We start from the raw sequence: 26,779 nt of genomic DNA, 5'->3' as shown, positions 1-26,779 counted from the left end.
TCAAGCCAAGGTGATGATCTGGCAGAGCAGGGACTCCATTGCTCAGAGCCCTAAAGGACATCCTGTGGTCATTGTGCCTCCTCTAAGACATGGATTTCATTTCCACTGGGCTGGATCCTGATGAATGCTGAGCACTTGCATTTTTTCCCAGCAGACAGCCCGATCCATAAGCATTAAATAAGAGTGAACAGTTTTCCTTTTGCCCACTGACATATAAAATGGGTTTGTGTGAGGATTAGGGAGCAGAGGTGGGAAACATCTTTATCTGCTAATGATCCTGTGAATTATACATGTTTAGTATTCATGCATCTGAAGGAGAGGCAAACATAGCCATTTTATGTGGAATGACCTTTACCAGCAGCCAATACATTTACATTTAATTTAGAATTACAATTACTGGGTCAACTTGGGAGCAAGTGGAACTTAGATTTATGGAGAAGAGACAAAAATTGTTCTTTCTGCCTTCACCAGCAAAACACGGATTTTTCTCTTAAATAACCCCCTCAAAACCCGATGTCCAGCAGGGACCTGGAACATCCCCAATGCATTTGAGCAGCAGCACTTATGTATTTTGGCTGGGTGAAATGTGGGGGCTGAGAGTTTGGTCCATTGCCCATCAGAGCGTGGCTCGGGCTTGGGTCAGGCAGGACCGAGGAGCTTCCATCGCCCTCTGCTGCCCGTGGGCAGGAGCCAGAGGCGGCACCGAGGGGCAGCATCGCCCCTGGACACTGGGAATGGCCCTGGATCTGAGTCCTCCTTCTGGGCTGGAGCAGCCGCCTCTGAGCCTGGAAAGGCAGCGATTGTCCCGGGCCAGCTCAGCTCCTGAGGGCGCACCGAGCGCTTGGTTTGGGCTTGTCACCCTCTGGGGGTGGCCCTGGCGGGAGGGGACCCAGCAGGACCTTTCCTCAATGACCCTTCCTGTACATCCAGCCAGGCTTGTCCTGCTCACAGCTTGTTCAGGTAACCACCATAAAGGGCTCTGAGGTGCCTGTAGTAGTAATCGTAGTAGTAGTAGTAGCAGTAATAATAATAATAATAATAGTAAAAATAAAATAAAATAAAATAAAATAAAATAAAATAAAATAAAATAAAAATAGTAATAATAAACCACTGCATTTGGCAGGGTTATTGCAAGTGTTCCTGCCTGTACTGAGCCATCGCTGCTGGTCATCGATGGGGTCTGGTGGCCCCAGGGCGCCTCTGGGTGTTTGGGAAGGGCTGGGAATGGTGTCCCCACCATTGTCACAGCTTCCGGCACAACTGGGAGGAGAGGGGAGGTGCAGCTCTAGCCAGGGGACTTCCTGCAGTGCAGGGGAAAAGGAGCAAATGCTCCGTGCCAGGCAATAACTCAGCACCCCCGGCCCCAAACCAGCAAATCCAGCTGATGTTTAATTCACACAAGAAGAGCACAAAGCCCAGCACAGCCTGGGAGCCCAGGGACAAACCCCGCACATGAACAGCCCCTTCCTACGCCTCCAGAGCCGTCTCCTGTATTTATTCCCGAGCCCTGAGCTCAGGAATCACCCAGCTCTGCAGGCACTAAAGGCGATTTCCCGTTCCAGCCCCGGGTGTGCCGTGGATGGAGCACAGGAGCGGCCCCGGCCTGCTCCGCCCGGCCGGCCCGAGGCTGCGGCCGCGTCCGGCTCCGGCTCCTCCAGCTCTGCCTGTGAGAGAGCTCCGGCTCCTCCAGCCCCGCGGTGCCCTCTGAGAGAGCTGCGGCTCCTACAGCCCCTCCAGCAGGTGCCCTGTGAGAGAGCCCCGGCTCCTCCGGCTCCTCCAGCAGTGCCTGTGAGAGAGCCCCGGCTCCTCCGGCTCCTCCAGCAGTGCCTGTGAGAGAGCCCCGGCTCCTCCGGCTCCTCCAGAAGTGCCTGTGAGAGAGCCCCGGCTCCTCCAGCCCCGTGGTGCCTTGTGAGAGCATCACGGCCCTGCCAGGGCCCCGCGGTCTCGGGGCCTTTCTGGATCACTGCGCCCCCGAGATTGTTAAAAGTCTCTTTTCCCAGCCCAGGCACTTGAAGAATGAGTCGGAGCTCTTCAGTTTTTGGTCTCAAGGTTGTTTGTTGCGTCTTGTCTATAAAAAATTTTCTCCTGCCCTGCCGAGGTCCGTCCAGCAGGACAGTTCCAGGCACACTGCCTGCCCTGGGGTGGTGTTATGTCTTTATACTAAAAACTACGTAAACAATATTTACAATTACTTCCCAATACCTATCACCTATGTTAGACAGTGAGCTTCTACTCTAAATCAATCTAAAAGTGCCAACATCACAGCAGAAGATGGAGGTAGAGAAGAAGAATGAGAAAGGCTGGACAGGCCCAGCTGCCTCCATCTTGCCTCCTGAACCCCCACACCAAAAACCCTAAAATCTACTTTTTCATCTTGTGATAAACTCACTATCATTCTACTTAATTTGTCATGACTTGCAGATCTTCATATAAGGTTGGTAATTTTCTCCATGGGTCATAATCAAGCCCAAAACAGGGGCATTTTGGGCTCTGTGCCAGGGTCTCTGAGCCCCCTGGCAGGGGTCTGGGCTGCTCAGGACAGCCAGAGGGATGTTCTGGGTTCTGACACCGCGGTGCCCTGCGACAGCCTGCACCCTTGTCCAGGCTGGGGAAAGCCCTCTGGCATTGCTGCTGTCCCTGGAAGCATGCAGCCAGCACAGGGCTGTTACGGGAGCCTCTTGGAAGTCTATAACACACCCAAAATAGCTCAGCTACCCTTAGAGGCATGAAAATCGGCAGGATGGCTTCTGTTGCAGTGTTGGAAACAAAAAGGTTTAATAAAAGGTAAAATAACAGAGAAAAACCGAGCTGGGTGCAGAAAGTCCTTGCTCCTGGTAAAACACCTTACAAAAGCGATTTGTTTCTTTGTTCACTTATTTTTCTAGCAAATTGCCCAGGCAGGACTTTTTAGCTTCTGTCCAATTAGCTATCCTTAAATTTGAGGTGAAGTACCTTAGGCCTATGAAGTATCCTATTAGATGGCTTTTCCATCTAATTGAGGAGAGAAACTTCTGGGCTTCTTTCCTTTTTGAAGAGACAAAAGATAGTTTTGTCACTTTGTGACAGAAAGGGCCCACAAGAGAGGGCACATTCCTATACAGGGCTACCCAGCCCCACAGCTGGGCTGTGCACTGGCCATGGCCAGCACCTGCCCTGTGGCCACCAAGGGAAAGTGAGACAGCCTGCAATGTCCCTGCTCCCACCCACAGTGTCCCTGTTCCCACAATGTCCCTGCTCCCACAGTGTCCCTGCTCCCACAATGTCCCTGCTCCCAGAAGATGCCCACTGGGGTCGGGTGAGGTGAAGGATGGGGATGATGAGGATGGCTGGATGTCAGCCCCCCAGAGGCCCTGGGGGCACACCAAGAAACCTGGCAATGGCCCTGTGGGAAGCCCAGGGTGCGCAGCAGGAGCAGGCACAGCGTGTGTGTCCCTGCAGCTGCAGCTGCTGCTGGAAGGGTGGCAAGGCTTGAGGGCACATCGCGGTAAGCAACAGGGTTTTCCTCTACATATAGATGATATAGAAATATAATAATTATTTTTTCTATAGAAATATATAGATAGACATGTCAATCATTACATATTTGTATAGAAATATATCAATTATATAGAAACATTGATTATATAGAAATATATTTCCATCCTTAATTCTTCCCTTTGAGGATGGGGAAGCCATGGCACACTGTGCCCAGAGCAGCTGTGGCTGCCCCTGGATCCCTGGAAATACCCCAAGGCCAGGCTGGACAGGGCTTGGAGCAGCCTGGGACAGTGGAAGCTGTCCCTGCCATGGCAGGGATGGAATGAGCTGAGCTTTAAGTTCCCTTCCAACCCAAACCAGTCTATGATTGTATGATGTAATGTTTCTATAATCTAGAAATACACATAAAATGCTATATTTTTCAGTGAGTTTCTCAGCTGGTCTGTGGATTAGTGGTGAACAAGCACAGCTCACAGCAAGGAGAAGGGGCAACTCAGCCCCTGGCCAGGGCTCCCTGAGGGTCCCAGGGGGCTCCCCCTGTGTCCCCAGCCCACCTGGTGCATGGCCAGGGCCTTTCATCCTGGCTCCTCCATTCCCAGCACAGCAGGGGAAGCTGATCCTGAGCCAGGGCTAATTGGGAGCCACATCAGAGCATGAGTCAGGGAGCTGATCACAGCCCAGCACTGCTTCACCATCCCGCCGGACAGAGGCATGCTCCCCTAAATCCATTACTGGCATTTTATTTTCAAGCCTGTCATGCAGCTGAAAAGGTTGTGAAGCTGTTTGGACGTTGCCCTGCAGGGGAATTCAGCTGAAGAGCTGCTTTCTCTAAGGCAGCACCTTCATCTCCCATCTCTGTGATCAGATCAGTGCTGAGGCTCAAAGTTCATGTTGTGTCACCAAAAGCCACCTCACAGGACACACAGAGCACTGCTGACTCTGGTGCCTGCACAGGGCTCTCCTCCGTGGGGAAATGGTGGCTGTTCCCAGCAGCTGCAAGCAGCTCCATCCCCTGGGCACTGCTCTCCCCACCAAACTAAACCTTGCTCTCGTTCATGCGGGTCTGAGTTCAGAGCCCGCCCAGATTTTGGCCCCATGTTAACATGTGTAAGCACAGCTCCAAAATTCACCTTTTTCATGAGGCTTGGAAAGATTCTCCAAGCAAATCCTGGAAATCTTGGAAGGATTTCTCCAAGCCAATGCCCAGCAGTCTCCTGAAAAGCTGAGGCACGTGGCTGGCAGTGCTCTGTGCCTCAGTGCCCCAAGGGCAGAGCTCTGCTGACTCAGAGCTGGTGGCTCCACTCAGGAGATCAGGAGAGGAGCTGCCCTGAGCTGCTCAGGAACAAGGAGCCATTGCAGGGGCAGGAGGTCTGGGCAGGATCACAGTAGAGGGAATGGCAGCCTGCAGCCTGGGATCAGGCAGCTGGGCTGCTGACAGGCTTTTCTCCAGCTGAGAGAGAAGGAGCTTCTCCAACAGGGGCTGCTGGAGTTTGAATAACCTCCCAATGTGTGTCAGACCTGGCAGAACATCACACAGCTCATGGGCTGGCCTGGCTGTGGCAGCACCCAAATGAAAAGGTTAATGAGCACTCTGGGTCACTGGCAGTGCTGCTCCCTCCCTCGGGCAGAGGCTCAGGGCTCCTGGGTCTCAAAACCTCTTGTAGAGCCCCAAGTCTCTCTCCAAGCACCCAGACAGGGTGACAGGCTGGTTGGTCTCTGCCTGGCAGGGACAGTCATTTCCCTGGGGGCAAACCTGGGCCAGGGGCTGGTGGCTTTTCCAGCGCTGTGCATCACACCCTGCTCAGAGCAGTAAGCCCTCTGCGAGGCCCCCTTCAGCCTCTGCTGGGCTTTTCCTCCACTTCCCCTTGTGTAATGGATCATCTTCTAGAAATGTGGAGAGCAGTGATTTTGTTTCCAATACTACATTCAAGCATGAGCCAGCCCAGGAGAGCCCATCTCCTTCACCGTGGCAGGGATAGGGACAGCAGGAAAACAGCACAGATCTATTTAAAAGCATTTAAAGCCTGAGCTAAGCCCCAAACTATCCATTTCCTTAAACAGACTGCTTGGAAGAGCTCCAGCTGGGCCATTAGCTCAGGTAAGTTCCCCACCATCCAGCCACGTCACTTTTCTGCTTCATAAAAAGAAATACATTAAAAATACGTATTTGCTCCTGAAATTTGCTTCAGCAGCCCTGAGCATCCCCGGAGTGATGATTTTCGCTCCACACACCCAGCTGCTTTCTGTGGAAAATCTTATTTTGAGTTAAGATAATAGTCTGGGCAGGGTTTGGTTAACCCTTGCATCCCACAGTGTGGCTGGCACCAGAGCAGAGGGATCATCCTAAGTGTGTCCAGTCCTGGCTTGGCTGTGAGGATGCCCGCACTGAAGCCACGTGCTCTCCTACCTGAAAGGATTTCTCAGTCACAGAGGCAGACAGAGCCAAGCTAAAGAACCCCCAGGTGAGGTGAGATCCAACCTTTCCTGCACGCTGCTCTCACTGAGTGCCACAGGGACTGGCCCTAAGTGAAGGGTGCAGGGCACTGAGAATCACCCTGTGCCTGGGTTTGCACTGCTCAGCAGAGCCCAGGACATTGATCTCCTCCTGAGCTGCCCCGTGGCACTCACCATTGCTCTCTGAGGTGCTTCTCAAGCAGCCCAGCCATTTTCCCAGCTCCCTGGCTGTGTTCCAAGGTCTTCTCATCTCTGTTTCTGATGTGGCACATTGAGGCAGGGTGAGCACAGCCACTTGTTCCCATTGGATCTGCCTGAGGATGTGGAACTTCCAGAGGCTCCAGGGTGCAAAGCAGAGCTCCAGCTCTTGCTGGGCCTGCTTGCTGGGCTCCAGGGTCATTTTCTCCCCACTGAGGGAAGATGCAGTGCTGGGAGCCACTGGTATCTTGCTGAGCCAGCAAAAGAAATGGCAGCTCCTGTCCTGACTGGCACTGCCAGGGCTGCCATGGACGAGGCTCTCCCAGGGGGGATGTGGGGCTGGTGGCTTCACTGTGACCCTGGGCTGGAGGAAATCTGCAGCCAGGGCTGAGGTGCAGCTCCTCCTCCACCTCCTCGATGGCATTCCATGAAACAGAGCCTCACCTCACCCTGCTGATGCCAGGGAGCATCACCCAGGGCATCACCTTGTCACAGAGGGCACCAAGAGCATCCCTAGGGGCACAGCAGGAGGAATGACAGCGCTGGGTCCTACTCAGAGTGTTTGTGCACAGAGCAGCCTGGGCTGCAGGAGCAGCTTTCCTCTCTCCCAGTGCCCCTCGCAGCAGCTGTACCAGTCCCTGAACCTCTGTGAGGACCCTGCATGCCCCAGGAGCAGGTTTTGCTGGGATGGAGCCCCCCAGGGCTGTGGCAAGGTGGGTACAAGGCTTCTGGGTGCTGCTCCCTCCAGTTTGTGTACTGAGCAGGGAGAACCTGACAGAGCTGCAGGGATTTCCAGGAGAGGCAGTTTCACCAGGCCTGGCATCATTTCAGCACATTTCAAATAATGGCAGAGATCTTCCAGGGAGCCTGGGAAGTGTAAGAGATGCTCATGGGCCCAGCGGGGCTAGATCTGATAAAGGTGAGGACTCAGACTGATAAACCCCAAGTTAATTGGCAAAAAGATGTGATTAGTGACCAACTGTGGGCGGGCAAAGAGCCCAGCTCCCAGCAGAAATAATCTGCTTACAAGGGGAGTGCCACCACCATTTCCAGTTCCCTGAGAGCAGCTGGAGACTCAAAGGAGTCACTCTGGCAGGGCTGATTTTGGCCCTGTGCCTCAGTTGGGAGGGGAGGTGTCTGCTCTAGAGGGTGCTGCAGTGTCCCCTCGCTCTGCTCTGGCTCCCACGCTGCCCTGTTTGCTGCAGAGGAGCCAGCAAGGGCCATTCCCAACAAAGTGATAGCCCAGGGAGCAGTGACTCATGCTGGGGATGACTCATGAATCACACTGAGCCACAGCTCTTTCTGCCTTGGGGACAGAGGCAAAGGCCATCTCTGCCCTTGGAGGGCTTGTGGCCATTCCCAGTGTTACCCTGGGACAGCCTTTCCCAGTCTGGGCGCTGATTCTGCCCTCTCGAGCAGGGATGCCCAAAACTGAGTTTCCCTTATTGCCATGGTTATGAGATGAGCATTTTCCACAGAAAATCACTTTTTAAAGGGTGTAAGTAACATGGCCAACATGACAGGGGTGGTTGCAAGTGTTTGTGTCAGATCCTAGGCCACTGAGGCAGGCAGCTGGCTCAGAGCATCCCCTTCTCTCTAGGAAAGAGAGACCCTTCCAGTGAAGGAAACGTGGGTGACCAAATGTCCTTCTCCTCCAAATCAAGGAGGACATGGAGCAGATTTCTGCTGCTGGGGGAAAGGAATAGGAGACAAAGCAAGATCAAACATCCAGGCCCCCATGCAGCTGTGGGAATCCTGAGGGCTGCAGAGATCAGCTCTGTCCCCATGGAGGCTGTCCCCAACCTCCGTGTGGTGACACACCTGAGGGACACCAGGTGAAAGGGACACCCAACTGCAGCAGCTGTGTGCCACCACAGCCATCACTGGGGGCTCTCTGCAGCCAAGCCCCAGCCTGCACAAACAGTGATGGAGCTATGAGGGGTTTCTCACTTTGTGGCAGATTTTCCCTTCCCTTTCCCACAAGAGACTTCATTGCCAATTTAAAAATATCATTTACAACCAAGAAACTCTTCACCTTGCCTTTGGGCATGAATTTTTCCTCCTGCTTGGCTCAGCCCACAGAGCACCCAGGGTTATTTCATGGCCTCTCCTGGTGGCACTGTGAATAATTTGCTTCCAAGGGCACGATGGGACAGGCTTCATGTGAGCTTTTCCTCCACTTCCCCTTGTGTAATGGATTGTCTTCTGGAAATGTGGAGAGCAGTGATGAATTCCTGGCAGGACAGAGGGATTAGTCTGGGGGAGACTGTGATGAAGCAGTTGAGGAGCTTCCTGAACAGAGAAGCTGCAGCTGCACTGGAGAATAACGAGAGCATCCACTTGTTCAGAAGAGGTGTTAAGATCTTTTGCCCTGTGTTTAGTCTGAGAGCTGCACTGTGGATTAAGCAAAGACATTTGCACCTTTCATTTATTAAGGGCATATCTGGGCATCTGACTCTCCTTCATTATTAAATACCAGGCTCTTATTAGAAGCTGAAAAAGGATAAGTAGTATTTTTCTTTTATTTTAGCATTTATTTCCTTCTCTCATGGGTACTCCTCCTGCTCTGATATCAGAGTTTTCTGGAGGACACATGATGGGAACTTCTTCATCCAGTGCCACCAAAGGACCATAATGCAGGAGACTCCCCTTTCACGAATGGCAAATTTATAATTTTGCCACAAAATTCATCACAAAATCACCCATTTCCCCTAAAAGACTTTGAAACCTTGTGAAAGAAAAGCCAAGCTTGTTCAGAAGCAGCTCCCATTGCCAGCACTGACCCCAGGGTATGTCCCAGGGGGGCCAGGGGGGGGTTGCAGACCCCAGCAGCAGGGACAGCTCTCCTCCTTCATGCTCATCCCAAACTGCACCACTCTCTTGCTGGCTGCTCTCCTGGTTGCATTTTGCTTTGGGCTGGAAGCAGCTCCTGTTGTGACACCTGAAGCCACAGCCAGCTGGGTGGGACGTGGCCAGGCTGCTCAGTCCCTGTCCCCAGCACCCTGGGGCTGGTGCCACCGTCCCTCGTGTGCAGCAGCGGGGATGGAAAGCACTGGGCCAGCGCTGCCATTCAGCGCTGCCTATTTATATCTGAGAGGGAGATGAGCACCAGCCGTGCAGCTGAGCCAGCCCCTGCGAGCGGGGGATATTTTTAAGCTCTGGATTTGAAGAGGTTGGTAATGAACCCACAGCTTTGCTCAGCAGCAGCTGCACCCACTCCCCAGCCCCTGCTCCGGGGTCAGGGCCCAGCCTGGCCAGGGGATGCTCCGGGGGAGCTGTGCTTGTGCTGGGCTCTGAGCAGGGGTCAGGGGATGCTCCAGGGGAGCTGTGCTTGTGCTGGGCTCTGAGCAGGGGTCAGGGGATGCTCCAGGGGAGCTGTGCTTGTGCTGGGCTCTGAGCAGGGGTCAGGGGATGCTCCGGGGGAGCTGTGCTTGTGCTGGGCTCTGAGCAGGGGTCAGGGGATGCTCCGGGGGAGCTGTGCTTGTGCTAGGCTCTGAGCAGGGGTCAGGGGATGCTCCGGGGGAGCTGTGCTTGTGCTGGGCTCTGAGCAGGGGTCAGGGGATGCTCCGGGGGAGCTGTGCTTGTGCTGGGCTCTGAGCAGGGGTCAGGGGATGCTCCGGGGGAGCTGTGCTTGTGCTGGGCTCTGAGCAGGGGTCAGGGGATGCTCCAGGGGATGCTCCAGGGGAGCTGTGCTTGTGCTGGGCTCTGAGCAGGGGTCAGGGCACAGCTCGGCTCTGGCACAGCCCTGCTGGCTGCAGAGCCAGAGCCTGGCCCAGCGCCGGGCTCTCTGAGCTGCGTTTATCCTCCCGACAGCCCAAGAGGTTACAGACAGCAATTACAGCCCGCTGCTAATTGCACACACATTAGCGGCTGCCATTTGGGCACAGCAGGCAGGACACAGGAGCCCTTTGGCCAGCAGGTCCAGCAGCTCTGCTGGGACAACTCTCCCACTGCAGATCCTGCTGGTCCCTGCTTCCTGCCCAGCCTCTGGGCCAGGATGGCCTTGGGGGCCACTGTCCCCTTTGGGGGACCCCCAGTGCCCTTGGGAACATCCCAGCTGTGCCAGCTGCTGCCCAAAGAGCTGTCCTGTGCTCTCCTGGCTGAGGGTCCTCACTGGCAAAGGGAGGGAGGGGGATGCTGAGTGTCTGCAAGTCTGAGCCCACCCCTCACACCTGAGGAACCTCCCAGAGAGGAATGGGACAGGGAACCGCACCCCAAACCTGCCAGACCTCAGCTGCCTCGTGTCCCCAGGCTTTTGTACATCCACAGTCTGGGGCTAATCCAGCTGGAACTGAGACCAAGAGAAAAACCCCTGCTGGTCCCAGGCAGGCAGGCTGGAAGCTCGGGCTCCTGGTGGGGAGCAAGGGGGAGCCCTGTCTGGGGCCATGCTGGCAGAGTGAGGGGGGACCCACCAAGGCAGAGCCTTGCTGCCCAGCCAGACACTCTGCCACCTGTGTGATCTGTTTCTATTTTCCTGCTTTCTTCTTTGAAGCCAGGTGGGTCTGAGCCTCTGGGCCAGGGAATAGCTGGGGACTGCCACAGCTCTTCTCTCTCCATTACCTTTCTTATTGAGCTGTCTCTCACACTGCTCACGGCAGCAAACCACGCTACAGGCGTATTAAGGATTCTCCATGCAAAACTGATAAGCTGAAGCCTCATTATTATCCCGCCAAGTGATTATCTATCCTTGATGAAGCCTCATATTTGCCCAATTTCAGATGGAAACCTTCCCCTTTTCAATTTGAGACTAATTCATTTCTTGACTCCTGGTTACAGTGCAAGATATCACAAACACTCCCTGGCTCTGATTTATATCGTTAAGAATCATTTACTTGCAATTAAAATGAGCCTTCGGGGCTTTTGCAAACAAGGCGGATTAGCCAACGGTAAAACATTTGCTTTTTGTAAACAGCAGCTTCAGGCTATGAAACAGTCTGGGAGGGGAGGGAACCAGCCAGAGCTGCCCCAGGGCTGTGGGTGGAGAAGAACCAGAGGGGACCTTTCCGATTCCCCCTGAATCCATCAGAAATCCCCTGGGGTGCTGGGTGCATCCCCGGGCTCAGCTCCAGGGAGTCCTGGCACGGTGTCCCCAGCACCCTCAGCATCCCCATCTCCCAGCTCTTTCCCTCCTTTGGGTGATGGAGCTCTCCCTGCACCTCTCAGGGCTCATTCCCTGCTGCTTTGGGCCCCAGAAAGGGTCTGGATGAGGGTCCATGTGCAGACCCCAGGATTCAGGACCTGAACACTGCAGCACAAGCCTCCAGTGGAGATGTCACCTAGCAGTGTACTCATAATTAAGATAATTAACAATAGGATCGTATAATTGGCAAACTCTCCTGCTCTTACACGTGTTCCCGGCTCTGAGCAAGAAGAGGACAAACAACCCTTTAAAACATTAACTTGGCCAAATCCTGGGCATTGAGGATGGAAAGAGTCCAAAGCCCAGCATGGAGAGCAGCATGCTGGGCATGTCCAGGAGCTAATGAGGAGCTGAGGCAGTGTCAGGGAGGTGCTGGGAAACCTCTCTGTCCCCATCAGCTGGGTACCCAAGGGCCTGGCATCAGCTGGTGGGGGATGTCAGAGCTCAACCCCTTGGAGAGCACCCAAAAAGAGGGTCTTAAACCACCAAGTGTAAATATAGCACACACCAAATGCTGGGCTCCTTGGAGAGCATCATCCCTGCTAAAAACAGGGGATAAACCATGGCAAGACACCACTCTGCCGGTGGGTGTGGCTCCTGCCCTGATTTCTGGGGAGGTGGGCACCGAGGGGCTCTCACCCATCCTGAGCCCACTCCCTTCCCTTGAAGGAGGCAACCTGGAACAGACACAGAAGCCTCAGGGAAAGTGTCCTGGGCAGCAAGGTTAGCACATGGCCTCGGTGAGCTGAGGTCACTGCTCCAAAGGCAGCTCTTGCCTCCTGAAGACCTCTGAGTAGGACATGAATTCCCTCAAGTTATCAGCTGTGGCTCCCTCTGATTACATGGAGAATTTATTGGGTGACTGGATAATTTGAACCTATAGAGTTATTAATTATGACCTTAATCTGATCATCGCTTTGTTCCATTTTTAATTAGCTTAGTAAAACTGTAGTCATTTAACTTGGTAATATACTTGCTTAAGTGCACGTCTGATTGCATATCCTTTTTATATCCATCAGAAGCACTTGGGACTGCTTCACTCCATCTATCTGCAACCTGGGGCATGAACTCTGAGCAAACCTCAAGTAATATTAAGTTTACAAGCGGGCTGCTCTGCTCCTGAGTGGGCTGAGTGCTCCCCTGTAACTGTGTTAGAGCAGCAGGAGGAGGCTGTGGATAAAGTGCCCCAGTGCCAGGCAAAAAAGGGGAATTTGAACTCCAGGAGCTGTGCAGTCAAAACTCAGCTGTTTGTAGTCAGCACACGGGGCAGCTTCATGCAGCAGGAGGTTTTGGAGAGCACAAAGGCTTCAGAGCCCTGCCCAGAGGGGGCTCTGCCTGCTCTGTGCCTGCCGCAGGCAGATGGATGGCTCGGAGTTATCTGCTCTCAGCGATCTTAGTGGTGCTCACGGGAAGCTTTTATCCTTGGGAGGGATAAAAGTGAAGCAGAGGGCGTGGGGCTGGGCACTCTGAGCTGCCTGTCTGACCTGCCAGCCCCGAGACATCCCCAGGTGCACCGGCCAGCAGGGCTCAGGTTTTACAGCCTTTGGTGCTGACATCTGAGGACTCACTTATGGTCCAGGGGCTGAGATTCCCCTGGGCTGGGATCGTGCTGCATTGCCAGCACTTCTGGCTTACACAAGGCAAATAATTTCCTTGCTTTTCCCATCTGTAAGGAGGGGATAATGGTGCTGGCTGCCACTGCCCTCTGAAAGCCATGGATTTGAAGTGCTCTCACTGGAAGGTCTTTACTATTGCTTTTCCCAACCTCACTACTTTCAGACTTCCACAGGATTTCGGACAGCTTCTGCAAAGGTGTGGAGGTACTGCTGGAATCTGCCTGTCCTAAAAATATGTGCTGCTACTCTGCACCACAAGATACCTGTTGCACCAGGGATCAGCTACAGTGGTCAGAGGAGGTGCTGGGGGTGAAAGTGTGGCACAGATGGGATTTTTATTCAGAATATCAGCACAAGGAAGTGGCAGTAGTTCAGTGCACAGCTGTGTTTTTCCCTGTTTCTCCCTCCTGATCGTGTTGCTGGTCCTTGCACGAGCATCTCTGGCTCTGGCTGAGGGCCAGGTGTGCCAGGGTCCCAAAATCCCATTGCAATCACACCTGCACTGGGCAGAGGTGCCAGCACCGGCAGGCATGAGGGTGCTAATGAAATAGAACCACTGCCCTGCTATGTTTTTTACCTTTTCCCACTTTATTATTTAATTCACAGCAGGGCAGTTCCACATCCATCCTCCCGGGATTGGATGTAATCAGAACTGTATTTAATCACCTGTCTCATTAATCCCTAACATTGTGTGTGCCAGCCTCACTAACGGGGCTGTGCAGGAAGGCAGTGCTGAGGTGGCAAGGAATTAAACAGCTTTATCCTAATTGAAGGCCAAGCCACCAGTTCCTCAGCAGTCAAATGCTGTAACTTTTACTGGTTTCACTGCATGATGTGGCCCAAAATCTCCTGTGCAAGAAGGAACAGAGGCCTCAAAGACAGGTGATGCTCCCAGAGACAGGCCAAGAGTTGTCTCAGATCTTGAGCAAAAGGGCTTTTCATGCAGATCCTCTTATGGCACCTTTGTCCTTAACCCCTGTGTGAGAAATGACTGCTCACTTTTAAAAATTTTATTAAGCTTTAACAAAAACTACAACAAAAAGACTAAATAAGTTAAAATTACAGCACTGGGAGCCCCCATGACTACCAGCCACATGCTCATCTTCAAAATGGATGCTCCCCCTTTTATATCTATATATTTATCCCCTCCTAGAGTCCTGTCAGTCCACTCCTTCCTCGCTGTCCAGGGGTGCAGATCCCTTTCTTACACCTTGATTTGAGGCCAGGTGTTGCCATAGCAATGGGCCAACCCTCCCACATGCCCAAGTGCCCAGGCCATGCTGTGATAACAGGGGAGGGCACATTGCAGTAACAGAACTCTTCATCTACAGAACTTCTATCAACATAGACGAGATGTTCACCCCTTAATTGTGAGAGCCACCATCTCATTATTCATCTCTAACACCTGGAGATGTTGGCACCTGGCTGGTGATCCAGGTGCTGGTGGTCAGCTGCAAGTTATCAGGGGTTGTTTCCTGCAGATGGGAGGTGTCCTCTACCCCTGGGCAATACAGGTGGCAGGACCAGTTCCTGCTGGCTACAGGACAAGGGGTGGCTCCAGCTCCTCTGGCCAGGGCTGCAGGGGGAAGGCTGTGGCTGCAGAGCATTGCCATGGTTACAGGCACTTTCTTCATCATCCCTGAGGTTTTTAACCACTGCTCAGTGCAATGTACCACAAAGCAGCTGAGTGCAAGGCTGTCAGGGTTTCAGAGCCCTCCTGATGCCCATGTTCTCCAGGACAGGGAGAATGAAGTCTGTTCCCCAGGAGGGAGCAGGGAGAGGGGGTGGCTGTTCTCTCATTCCAGATAAAATCACACAAATGAGGGTACTTAACTGGGCTCCAAACCATCCCTCCACCTCATTGTCCCCTTGCTCCTGCCTGTCCATGAGCACTGGGCACCAGTGAGGAACTCAGTGAGGGAGAAAGGCTCTACAGAGCTGTAATGATTCAATTCTGTTCTAAAGCCATGGAAAATTCTTCCAATCTCCATCCAGAAACCATGTGACACTTGATGTCTTTACATCCTCTGGTGTCTGATTTTTGCTTTCCCTTTCCTCTCCTCTTGCTGCTCCTCCTGTCATGTGTGACTGCAGGCTGTGCTGTGTTCCTTCACCAGGCAGGGACCTGCAGTGCCCACTCCCCATGCCAGGCCCTTGGCAAGCAGCAGCTCTGCCAAAACACAGAGAGAAAAACAAAACCAAGTTTAAGCAGAGAGTCCTCCTCTGGAGGAACTCCCACAGGTTCCCTCCTAAAAAGCTGTTAATTCTCCAAAGCACCCCTTCAACACAGCATCTGTGGGCTACAAAACCAGGAGAAGCCTGTACTTAAGGAACTACCTACCCCACCTAACTGGGGAAAATTAACACCCAGCCACGAAAGCAACACCTGGGACACCTCAGGCTTATCATGGTTTGGGTTTGACCATGTTCCTGAGTGAACTGGCTCTGCTTTGGGGCACTGGCACGCTGCTTTCAGGCACTGCTTGCTCCTTGTTCCTCATCCCCCTGTCCAGATCTCATGACTCTCAGGCATTGTGCAAGCAGTGGGTGATGGGGACCAGCACGTTCTGCTTCAGCACGACAAATGAGGTTATTTTTTTTCCCCAGCATTTCAGCTATAAATAATTGAGCATTTTAAAACTCCATTTCTGCCACGAGACTCTGGAGGAAAGGGTTCAGATGTGGTATACAGATATATTTTTAAGCAGTGAGAGATTGATTTGTGCTGCTCCTGCCTGGCTGACACCTGCATTCGGTCACCTCGGGAAGGCTCAGCCTGCTCCTGCAAAGAGGAAAAATTGCTGGATCCTGAGCAGCCCTGCTGCAATACCTGAGCATGGGGAGACAGAGGTGTTCCAGCCCTGCCAGTGGCACTTGGGAAATGCTGCTCTGGAGCAGCTGCAGGATTGTCTGCCCAGGGCACCCACAGCAGAGGAAATGGCCAGGGTGGGCACAGCTGGGGTGGGGAGGGAGCTCTCTGCAGGGCCCTGCCCATGGGAATGGGCTCAGGTGCCCAGGAACAGGCCCACATTCCCATGGTGGGCACAGAGCAGCCCCCACCCACAGTCCGGGGTTTTTCTGTGTATTACGTGGCTGGTTTCCAGGGAGGAATAACAGCTCAGAGCCTCAAGGCCTTTTAACTGGCTCTTCCTGTTATTGCTTTCTGAAAATAACAATAGTGGGAGGTTTATGTTCCTTCTCCTTTTTTCTTAATTCCATCCTTTCAGTGATGTTACAATTGCTTAAGTGAAGCTTTCCCTGTTGCCATGTCAGAGTAAACTGTGTGGCAGAATTACAGCCAGCTGAATTAGCACTGTGTTTTGTGCTACTCTCGAGCGTGTGCAACAATTATTAATTTTCCAGTGCCTGCGTGGGTAGAGTGAAATCCTTCCACCAGCTCCCAATTCTCCAGTTCTCTCCATGCTCTGGATAGCACCAAGACCTGTCCAAGGTGCAGCATGAGCTCTTGGGGGTGACCTGAAGTGCCTGACACAGTGCCTGCAGTGCCCTGCCCACAGCAGTGTCATCTATGGGTACTGCCAACAAGCTGAGAGCAGAAATAAGCTAAAATTGCCCATACATTCCCAGGAAGATCCAGAAATACCTTCCTTCTTTTTATCTAATGTAGCCATATACACAAGATGAGTGAGAGCCTTTATTTCTGGGAAGCCAAGTCTCTCTGTTCTGCCCACACCTTAAAACCATGTAAATAAACCCAGGCAGCTCCTCGTCCCCAAACTGGAACTTCCTTGGATTTGCTTAAACCATTGGACAGAGTGGGTTAAGCAGAGAAAGGACAGGAGAAGACACATTTATATTCTTGAAAGAGAAAGCCAGGGCAAGGCTACTGCTCTCCTCATTGTCACCCACAGGCAGGCTGGATGCGTCCTGACGCAGAGGTGAAGTGGAGTTTCCCATTTCTGCCTCTGTGTCAAGTGTGCAGAAATAAATCCTCTGCAGAGCTGGGAGCGATTGCTCAGAGACCTGGGAAAGCCCCAGACACACCATGTAGGAGACATCACTGAACCCAGCAGGATACTTCAAAAGTCAGAGTTGTCTCTTCCTCCCTCACATAAGAAAGAGCAGAGATCAGCAGAAAAAAGTTGCTGGGCGTGATGTTCCTGCTCTTGCTACAGTACCACAGGAGGTGGGATTTTATCCTGGTTAAAAGGGATCCTGGTGAAAGGATTTATTCACATCTTGTTAGAAAATGCTGCCCCATCCTTCCCCTGCCCCAGGGTACAGACACAAAGAGTGGCCACTTGTCCATGTGGACAAGCTCAAAGATGGGGAGGAAAAGTGTTTTTTCCTTGATGACTTTCTTCCCAGTAATCTCAGCTGCTATTTGTAAGGGCAGCAGATACCACAGCCTCAGACAAAAGTCTGCTTTTCAAGCAAAGATGTCCCTTTTTATAATAAAGGCTGCCAACTCCCAGAAGTGATAGCTCACAAACAATCAGGGAGAGGACAACGGGAATGCTCTTTGAGGCGCTGTGCAGAATAGATCATCCACTGTACAGCAACAAATCAAATTTAGGGAGAAAGAATTTGGAAACAAATTACCAGCAAGATATTTCAAGCTGACAGCAATTTGGAGTAACTTAGGCCTGTCTGGTAAGAACTGTATTCCTTTTATTTCCCTATCAATAGCAGCTATGTTATAAGATTGGTTTCTCGTTGATAATTCTGTCTGGAACAGAAACTCCTGAGTACACTTAAGTTGATAACTCCCTTTTTGATCACATTTCAGTAGCAATGCTTTTCACCTTGACGACAGCATTTCTCCCTTTGGATGAAGTCTCCATGCCTGAAAAGCCACGTGGGTGTGGGATTTCCAGGCTCAGGGAGCTCTGGTGCTCTGCAGACAGTGCTTGGACTTTGGGCTGGGAATGGCAGGAAGATGAGCTTGGGGCAGGAGCCGCAGGGATTGGAGCACTCATCTGCTCTGCCTCAGTTTCCCTGATCCTACAACAGTATAGAAACTTCCTGTAGGTGTTTGTCTTTATGGGAGAGGGATAATTAATATCTGCCACTGACACCTCCTCGCAGATGCTGAAAGGAGAAGGATTATATGGCTGTTTCACACAGAGCTTTGCGTGCCTGGAGGAGTGAGGAGCTCTGCATGGCATGTGGGAGTTCAGGTGCTCCCACAGGGAAGGGAACAGCAGGAACGGTGCAGCCACAGGCTCTGTGTGCCCCCACTGCCTGTGCTCACCTGGCAAAGGGGGCGGGTGGGGCTCAGGTGCAGCTCAGGTGCGGCTCAGGTGCGGCTCAGGTGCCAAGGGGCACGCTGGGGTGGAGGGGCAGTGGGACCGATCCCACCCTGCACACAGACAATGTGTTTGTCCAGCGCTGGGGACTCACACCGTGCTGACAGCGGTGCTCAATGTGTTAATTACGGAGGGAGGTGATTAATGCCCATCAGCAGGCGGGGAGGGGACAGGGGGAAGGGAGGAATGTGTTGGGGGTAGACTGGAATGCAGCAGTGCTGACATGCCCGGAGCAGCAGAGACATAAAAAGAGTGCACTAACCTGTAATTTCCCTGCAATTTCTCCTCGGGAAGTAATGAAAGTTTACGACTAGTCGTGGCAATGCCCGTGTCTCTCTTCCAGAAAGAGGTAGATAAAAATAGTTTAGAATCACACTGAGAAAAAGAGAAATTTGATGTTCCTTTGAAAACCCTGTGGTCAAGTGCTCCCAGCCCATTTTGGCCAAGTACTTAGTAAGAGGGATGCCAGCTGTGGCTGGCAGGCCTTTCAGTTGCCCTCATGCAAGCCAGGCCCTGCTCATCTGCTGAGCAGAGTGATTTGACTTGTTTAATCTTTAGGAATAAAAACGCAGGGATTTGTGCTGGTTCAGCAAAGCCCCGGCTCCCCTCGGGGGCTGTGTCAGCCTTGGGACAGGAGGGCTCTTTCCTCCTGGTTTTCTCCATTGCCCCACTTGCTCCTTGGGGCTGGTTTTGACCTTGCCAAAGCCTCACACGATCCTGCTGAGCTTTCAGGGAATATGCAAGGGTTCGGTGTTCCGGATGCTGGGTAAGGTGCTGTCAGCGTGGGATTTGTTTCATCCACTGGCTTTTGCTTTGTGTCTAACATTTGGGAATAAATTATCAGGAGGCAGGAAAGCCTCCATCCAATGATGATATAAATTTGTAGTTTAGGTTGTGACCCTTTAACACCCCAAATTAAAATCACCCAGTACTTGTTCTGCACTGCATACCCCCTGGATTACAACAACAGTTGACAATGTTATTTACTCAAGCAGTGCCTTAGAAACGAAAATCTTTTTGTCTGTTCTCCACAGATATGAAATACTTAGTGATGTAACAGAGGCTGCATTTAAATTGAAGAACCTTTTTCCCCTGTGCCCTTGGCTAAGCTCTCACAGTCCCACCTCTACAGGAACCACATTTCAATGGTGCTGTACACCCCTTAGTCTTTACAGCATTTTTGGATCTTTCCAGATGGAAAGTGCCATAGAAATGTAAAATCTTATTAATTAAAGGCTGAAATAGATGCAGTGTGTGGAGGTCAGTGACTCATGCAGGAGGATTCGCAGGCTTCTGCTATGCATTGCCTCGGGGTGCTTTTTTGAATGCTCCCTTCTCCGGGGCTATGACAGTTTATTACACAAAGGCTGTGCGAACCTGGAGGTGAATGCAAACTACTCGGGCTAGGAACAGCAACCAGTGAACCCAGTTCATGCTGAGCCTTTTGGGATGGCATCATTTCCCCTCATTACAGTTTCTGTCTGTTTATTTCAGGCAGCACAGGCATGTGCTGTAGCATGCAGGGGGATGCTGCTCCGTGCCACAGCCCCTCTGCTCCTGGCCATGCTGGCACTATGGATTGCTTCTCTTTCTGCAGGGCCCAGGAGCATTTGACAGTGCAGGAAGAGAGTGTTTCACTTAGGATCCAGTGGCTTCTTAATTAGGAACCAGGACATGTTTCTAGCAGACGGTTTTCCGTGGAGAGGGTGGCAGTGATGGGAGCACAGCCCTGGCACCAGGAGCACTGTGGTGGCTGTGCTGTAGCTCCCAGAGAAGCAGTGCTGACCCCAGAGGCACTGCAGCATCAGCTGGCTCTGATCCCTGTGCTGCCAGGGAGCCCCAGTGTAGCTGCAGGTGTGCTGGGAAATCCTTTCTCCTCCTGACTGAGCCTTATTTCACCAAGGTGAGTGTTGTAGTCACAGCTGAGGCTGTGTACCTGCAGTGCCTCCGAAGCACCACCTACCAGCATTTCCAGAGTCCATTGCATTGCCCCAGGACACTGGAATTTGATTTCTGGCTGTACACATGCTCATTCCTAGCTGAATATTGTGAGACAATCTTAGTTCTTTATGTGTCTGAGCCCTGAAAAGGAATGGTGATGCCTCCCAGCTGCATGGAAAGCTGAGATGAGCACTGGAGAGCCCCCAGGAGCTGGTGCCAGACCCACATTTTGTCACTTTGCTACATTGCTGACTTCATCAGAGCCTCCAGTCTTCAAAGCAGGCTGCATTTTGGGGTGACCCCTGCAGCAAAGCTCATGGGCTGCGAGTCCCTGCCCTGCTCCTGCCCCTCCTGGCAGCCCGGGGACAGGAGGTGACAGGGCTGTGCCCGGGGATGCTGCTCGCAGTCACGCAGCTGGTGACACAGCATGGCTGCCCTGGGGCTGTCCCCACCGCCCAGCGTGACATCAGCCTGCAGAGAGCCTCAACCAGCTGCTGGTTGAACCTGGAGATTCCTTTAGAGCATTTGGAGTTTTTCCTCTCTCTCTTGGTTCCTGCTGCCCATTCAGCCCCTCCGGCAGGACCTTCAGCCCGCCATTACAACACTCTTTATCTTTTCTTCATTGTTTTTTATTTCTTTCCTTCTCTCATCCCTCTCAATCCCCTCACCACCTCTTGCCCCAGCAGTCCTGTCTTTGAAACTGATTTGAGAGGCGCAATGCTTACTTCTCGCAAATAACAAAACAAAACCACTTAAAAAATTCCCTCAAAACAAAACACAAAACCACAGAGACCAAACAAACATTTTGAAACGGAGCACAGATGGATGCACGGAGCAACACTTCCCTTCAGCAACGTTGTTACAGAAATAGAAAAATCCAGCTCCAGGTGAGGCACATTATTTCGACCCCGTGTTCACTGGGGCTGGCAGACAGTGGAGCTCCAGCAGGTGCTATATAAACAAGCCCCTTCCCACACACAGCCAGCCCAGGATTTACAGAAAATGCAGCTCCCCTGCGGTGGCTACACCCACAGGCATCCCCAGGTGTCCCTGGCAGGGATTGCCCTTGTGCACACACCGAGGAGCAGGGCCAGGCTGCCCGGGGTGCCCCGAGCTTTTACTGACTGCACAAAAACCTCCCCCGGCACCGCTGCGGCCACCTCGCCTCTCCCCTGGCTCACCCGGTGTCCTCACCCAGCGAAAAAGGGCAAGAAAAACATTTTAAAAACCACCGGGAAAATGGGATTACAAAACCACAAACACAGTTACAGGAAGATTTGAGGTCAAGCAGCAGGCTTGTAACTCATTTCAGAAAATGCATTAGATTTCAAGCTGCCAATGACATGGACTGGATGGGAGGTGTGAGCTACTGTTGCTGGGTGCCTGTCTGAACACCCCCTGCATTTTAGTCTTGTTGACAGAGCCCAGTGCTGTGATTCAGAGAGAGCTGTTAATTAAGAGACAAAGTCCAATCTCAAGCTCGCTGGCTCTATTTTTACATAATTTTATGTTTTGTTTGCTGAGCCTTTTAACTCGCTCCATGAACCAACAGAGCTGGCAGCTGATCTCCTACTTTTCCCTTGACTTTTCAGTGGTGCAGTGCAGAACATGTGATTCTCTACAACTCCAGGCCTTCTACTTTTCAATCTGTAGGTTTAAAAAGGAATTTTTTTTTTAATCTGACATTTTGTCCTGAAAGGATGTGAGGCACACAGAACTGCCGAATGTGGAAGGCACCACAGGAGGCCAAGACATGATATTAAAACGAGTAATGAAAGAAAGCAAGCTATTGAAGTGTAAACTCCATTTTTACTGAGAGTATGCTACAGACAGAAATGAGTAGTTTGGATCCCTGGTGCAATTGACACCAAATATTAATGGTTTGGTATAAGCAGGAAATACAATAAAGTTTAAAAAATCTGTTTTCCATGTCTTTCCATAGGTGAGTCTGTTTGTTGAGGCACCGAAGACCTATATTTTTTTTTAATAACCTGTATCTCAGTTTCATAATTATAGATCTCACATTCTTTAGACTAATTTCACTCACTGACAAGGCTGGGCTCTTGATCCCCATTTTCTTCCTGGATTATAAAACCATAGTACTCTACTTCCTTGTCTTGGATCCCTTTCTTGGATTAAATCTGCAGGAAGGAAAAATGCAATCTAATTCCCTGCAGGATACAGTGTTCCTGCAGGAAAGGCTTGTAGGAATGTGGCAAAGATGGGAAACACAGCCCTGCAAATGCCATTGAACCAGGATCTGGTTGAGGGTCTGGAGGAAAGTCACAGTCCTGACCATGGTGTGGTCACCTGTGCTGTGACACTGACCTCGGGCCAGCCCCTCACTCGGTTACATACCTTAAATGAATTTTCCTTGTAGCTTACTCAATCTCTCTATTTTTTGCTTAATAACAAAGGATGGAGTGTGTAGATTCAGGTATCTCAGAACTGCTGGCAAATGAGTCATGAAATGCATTCAATTTATTCAGTTGTCTTTACAATCCAGTACAAGTGTAAGTTCTGTGGAGAGATTTGTATTAAAAACCATCTCAAAACACACCACAGAAAGTCCCAGAGTAATTTGTTGCAGTGTAAAAAATCACTCACTCTCACAACAGGCTCACTGAGACTTTTCAAAGAAAACTTTGAAACAAATTACCACATAAAGACAATTTCTCCACCTGCAGACCTGCCTCTGCAGGTCAAAGTTGGGTTCCCAAATCCTTCCTCTCTTCTTAGCGGGTTTCCTGTGGCCCTGCTTGTACCCCAGGATTTCCTCTCACCTGTAGTCTTGTTATTAGAGACGTTCGGATGAAAACAAGGCTTTTCCTAAAAGCAGCAGCTCTCTGGAGGGTGAAAATATCTGGGTTTTCAAAACAAAACACCAATTCACAAACCCAGGGGGAACCCAGCTTTAACTTTTCCTCCATTTCCTTCAAACCCCTGCATCCATCACCTCCCCTCTCTCCAAAGACTCTCAGTATGCTGCGCTTCGGAGGACAAAGACAGATTTTAAGGTCGAATTTGTTGATTCTACCTCAAAAGTGGCATCCTAAGAGCCCGGGTGGGGGGCGGCCGGTGGAGGGCTGTGAAGGGAGGCTGCCCATGAAGCGAGGGCCCGAGGGGGACAGGGAGCTGTGCCGGGCTCCGCTGCGGGGCCTGGGCGGTTTCAGGGTGCCCTGCCCGGGCTGAGGGGACCCCCCGGTCCCGCCCGGGGTGCGGGGTTCCCGCCGTGCCCGGTCCCGCCGGGGGTGCGGGGTTCCCGCCGTGCCCGGTCCCGCCCGAGGTGCGGGGTTCCCGCCGTGCCCGGTCCCGCCGGGGGTGCGGGGTTCCCGCCGTGCCCGGTCCCGCCGGGGGTGCGGGGTTCCCGCCGTGCCCGGTCCCGCCCGGGGTGCGGGGTTCCCGCCGTGCCCGGTCCCGCCGGGGGTGCGGGGTTCCCGCCGGGCCCGGTCCCGTCCGAGGTGCGGGGTTCCCGCCATGCCCGGTCCCGCCGGGGGTGCGGGGTTCCCGCCGGGCCCGGTCCCGCCCGGGGTGCGGGGTTCCCGCCGTGCCCGGTCCCGCCGGGGGTGCGGGGTTCCCGCCGTGCCCGGTGCCGCCCGGGGTGCGGGGTTCCCGCCGTGCCCGGTCCCGTCCGAGGTGCGGGGTTCCCGCCGGGCCCGGTCCCGTCCCCGCCGTCCCTCACCTGCGGGCGGGCGGTGCCGGCAGGGCGCGGGGGCGGCGCGGCGGGCGGTGCCGGGAAGAGCGGCCGGGCCGGGCGGGGAGGCGCCGGAAGAGCCCATTTCCTCCGCGGGACGGGACAAAGCGGCGGGGCCGAGCGCAGCCAGGGCGGCCGCCACCATCCAGCCCAGCTCTGCCCCGGTAAAGTTGCGGCTCTCGCACTTGGAAACTTTTGAGCGCCGGGCTGGGCCGTGGGGCCGGGGCGGGGGGCGGAGGATGGCGGCGGAGCGGCGCGGGCCACGCGTGGGGAGGGAGCCGGGCCCGGCTGGGGAGGCTGCGCTACCCCAAGCGGCAGGGCCCGCGTGGGAGCGGGGCGGGCCCGCGGTGTTGGGGCCGCCGAGCGCGTTCTGCCGGGGGAGCAGCGCGGCCGGGCCGCTCCCGGCGAAGTTTCGGTGCGGCGGGGCGGTGTCCAGGCCCCTCCCCGCGTGGCCGGGGCCACCCCGGCGCCGCTTCCCGGCTGCGTGCAGGGCCGGGCACGGCCGGGAGCCGCCTGGGAGCCCCCCGGGAGCCCCCCGTGCCTTTCGGACCCGCGGTCTGTCCGGGCGGCGCAGCCGGGGCCATCCCCCCTCTCGCCCTGGCCGTGCTGCTGATTCCGTACACGCACAGCCGGGAATACCCCGCGGCCCCGCCTGGCTCCGCCACGTTTTCTTACACCCACCGCTAATCCCCTCCTGTGCTGGGAGGCGAGAGCCTCTCCTTCGCTGACAGAAAGTTTCGTGCTACTTTTCCCAAACAAAAAGCAGGGAGAGCGCATCCGCTCCTGGGTTCCGTGCGGCCCCCGTGTCTGCTGCCTGTGGGCCTGGGGTCCCTGGGCAGCGTGGGTCTCCCGCCTGTTATTCATTGCTCCTACCAGTTCAGAACGCCTGAAATCTTTCAGGCGGAAAGTTTGCAGGAAAATGTGTGTTCCAGTTGCGTTTAGTGAAGGATCAGATGCGCTCAAGGCACGGCTCCCTGCCTGTGTGCCCTTGGCTGCCAGCCGTGCCCAGGAGGAGTTTCCTGGCGAGGGCCATCGATCGCCCCTCGCCCTGTGAGCGCGGCCTCAGCCCGGTTCTCGGAGCTGTGACCCCAGGCGTGTCTGGACTGTCTGTATTGAACTAGTCTGGAGCTCTTTGCTGCCCTTCCCCCTTTGTTTGGCTTTGTCTATTGTTTTTTGGGATGGGAGTTGTGTAGAAGGTGTTTTCTGGGTGCTTCAGTCGCTTGTGCTCTGTTACTGGTTTCCTGTGTTTTTCCTGCACTGGGGCTGGGGAGCGGGAGAGGCTGCACTCCTCAGTCCTGCTGGCTACAGCAGCTCTGGGGTTGTGTATTTCAGTTCCTGGGTTGGTTTGTAGGTAGGATTGTGTTGATGAAGGTGAAAGCCCAGCTCATTTTACGCTAGGTGCAGCCTTTGCTCTGTCTCGGGGCACCAAGGCCACATTAGAGTGTTTTGTTGTACTTATTTCACCCTTCTGAATCGAAACATGTTTAAAAGGACATACTTTGATGTTGAGTCACTGTTCATCATTTTCAAAGAAGCAGTTTCTAAAACATCAGGAAATGTTTTGACTTTTCGCAGCAGAAACAGACAAAGGTTTGGTAGGTTTTGTTTTTAGAAAGGCTTTGCCCTAACCTTTTCCATAACAAACAATGTGCCTTCATTCTTTACGGTTTTTTTCAGCCAGCTCTAATAATAGGCCTCTGCATCGGAGATTTAAAGTTTATACAAGGTGGCCGGGGGGAGCGCAGTGGGCAGAGATTAGAAATCCTGTGCTCAAATCGATGCTTTAAAATACAAATGTAAATACTTTCCTCACAATTGATTTTCAGGGTTTGAAACATCAGCATTTCTGTACTGATATGTGTAAGGACAGGCATTAATGTGTAGCTTCTTCGCAGGGCTTCTGTTGGTCTGATAAATTTAACTGGAAGATGTAATAGAAGAGTAATGTGTGGTTTCTTTCAGCAGAATAAATATCTTTTTCTGCAGCTGTAAGATCCAGAAACTGATCTTGCAAAGGAATCCACATTAAGTAGAAGTGTTTATGAGTTGGAAATACACTTTTGTGGGACTTCAGGCCTACCTTGAGTTTACATCTGCTGTTACTGTTTAATTTCTAGATGACCTTTCTTATGCAGAGAATTATTTAAGATCACAGAAACACTCAGTGGCCAAACCAGCCTGCTGGTCATGGGTGGGCAGTGGGGCTGCTCTGGAGTGAGGGCCCTCGTGGTGCTTCTGTTCACCACTTGCTGGGTTCTGATTTACTGCTGGTGTCTCTCAGCTTTGCTGGACACCAAAGGAAACATGATGAATAAAAGAGGACTGAGTGTCACTTTGTTAGGACAGTACTTCATGAGACAGTCACTCAGCATAATGATGAGTCACAGACTGGCTTGGGTTGAAAGAGACCTTAAAGCTCTGGTTCCACTCTGCTGCCATGGGCAGGGACACCTTTCCTGCCCCAACCCTGCACCTGCTCCCAGCCCTTCCACCCTGGCCTTGAATGCTTCCTGGGATGGGGCTTCCTCCCCTTGTGCCTTAACTGACCTCACTCCAAAGCTTGTGCTGCTCAACTTCAGTGCTGAAAGTGTGACCTTGAGGAGTGGGATCTGTTTCTGCTCTGGGAACTCACCCGAACTGTTCTCCAGCTAGTCTGGAATAGCTCCATTCAGTGACTTTATAGCTCGTGTGTTGGTTAAACAGCATTGCAGCTTTAGAGAAAGTGCAGATGTTTGATAATTACTACTTTTAACTCCATACTATTTTAATCCAGCAAACGAGATTTAAAATAGAGCTACCACAAAATTGTGTGCTAGCACCCTGACTGGATGAGCTCCTCTGGAAAGACGAGCACTGAGAGTGGCCTGCTGTGTCACCAAGCAGAACTGGCTGCAGATGGATTTACTGAGGAAATTTTGCACTAGGTGCAGCCTTTGCTCTGTCTCGGGGCACCAAGGCCACATTAAGTGTTTTGTTGTACTTATTTGGT

At 52.8% G+C, this 26,779-nt stretch overlaps 1 protein-coding gene across 1 annotated transcript in view; it reads left to right on the top strand.

The window, feature by feature from the left end:
* The first annotated feature begins 23,859 nt into the window (after nt 1-23,859).
* CTNNA1 (catenin alpha 1) overlaps nt 23,860-26,779 on the top strand; it is a 116,799-nt gene continuing 113,879 nt past the window's right edge. The window contains exon 1 of the mRNA XM_054288148.1: nt 23,860-23,954. The gene's annotated coding sequence lies outside the window, so the exon portion shown is untranslated. The remainder of the gene's footprint in view (nt 23,955-26,779) is intronic.

This window comes from Melozone crissalis, unplaced genomic scaffold (assembly GCF_028551555.1).
Source record: "Melozone crissalis strain CALT ecotype California unplaced genomic scaffold, PUWL_Pcris_2 ptg000061l_1, whole genome shotgun sequence".
NCBI classification, from domain to species: Eukaryota; Metazoa; Chordata; class Aves; order Passeriformes; family Passerellidae; genus Melozone; species Melozone crissalis.
This window is presented reverse-complemented; position numbering and strand designations above follow the sequence as displayed.